The sequence below is a fragment of the Fopius arisanus genome, unplaced genomic scaffold, assembly GCF_000806365.1.
Source record: "Fopius arisanus strain USDA-PBARC FA_bdor unplaced genomic scaffold, ASM80636v1 scaffold00431, whole genome shotgun sequence".
Classification (NCBI taxonomy): domain Eukaryota; kingdom Metazoa; phylum Arthropoda; class Insecta; order Hymenoptera; family Braconidae; genus Fopius; species Fopius arisanus.
In genome coordinates this window covers 6,511-7,767 of record NW_011888170.1, presented here as the reverse complement: position 1 = coordinate 7,767, position 1,257 = coordinate 6,511, and positions in this window count along the sequence as shown.

Genomic DNA, 1,257 nt, shown 5'->3' with positions numbered 1-1,257 from the left:
GAGGCGTTAAATTTTATGTTTTCAATCTTCTCATGCGTGTCAAGAGCTATTCAGATTCAAGGACAATCCAGTCGCAACCTCATAATTTGAATTACTCACTAAGTTGGCGTGAAATTTAACGGCAAATGGATTTTACATGTTTCTTTCCTTCACCGCCCTGCTGCTATTACAGCGGATAACAAACTTTGCGCTCATCCAAGTCCATGTCGGAGGGAAACTAATGTGCGATAACTAATGTGCGATATCTAATCCTAATTGATTATGAAAATCAAAGATCAAACGAATTCTTCAATATTTTGGTGGGAACCAACAAAATAAATAAAAATAAAGACAAAAAACGGGGATGAAAACGCGTGTAAAAATATAAGCAAGAATATGATTAGTAATATGATTAGGTTTTTTCCCTTGGATCGAGTCTAGAAAAATAGCTGTTGAATTAACTGTATTTAAGAGTTATCCGACGAGGGCGAATTTTGAAAATTATTTTAGGGATTTATTCATGGTTCACAGGAAAAAAATGAGAATGAAAAAAAAAGGTAAATAATCAGTAAATAAAACAACCGGTACCTCCGGGTCAAAGTTTTTGATGCTGGATATATTCAACTACACGTGTAAATAGTTTCTTTTAGAGATTACTTTGGATTTCTTTGGAGATTACTGCTGCGACACACGACCACAAGGTGACTGGGAATTTTTAACCGCCGGTACATTCTCTTTATATCCAGCAAATGTGATTATACTCGTTGGTTGGAGTGATGGAACCGGTCATTAGGTGGATAACTCATTGGAGATCAGAAGAGGGAAAATTCTTTGAAAATTTAATCAACCCACAATTAGGAGTAATTATTCCAAGAGATCTTTATAATTTTTTAAATATTTCTAGAAAGATCAAGTGCAAAACTTGACCCACTCCTTTCATCGTCAAACGACGACGATGTTCATATTTTAATAGTTTTAAATGTCGAGGTTCTAGGATTATTAAAAAACGAATTGATGGTATCAGTTCAGTACCTCGAAAAAATATCCAATGTGCAAAGGCATGAAAGTGTCATGGACAATGTACAACTGGAAAAACCGCGATGGATTGTCGGATGCGATAATTACACTCATTTGTAAATAAAAAACCGGATGAATGTCGTGATGGTGATTTAAGAGAACAAATATATGTAGAACAGTCCATATGAATTTAAGTTATTTTTATTCCCAGCCTAAAGATGACCCAAATTTCACGACATTTGGTCCCATTTCTCCTATTGT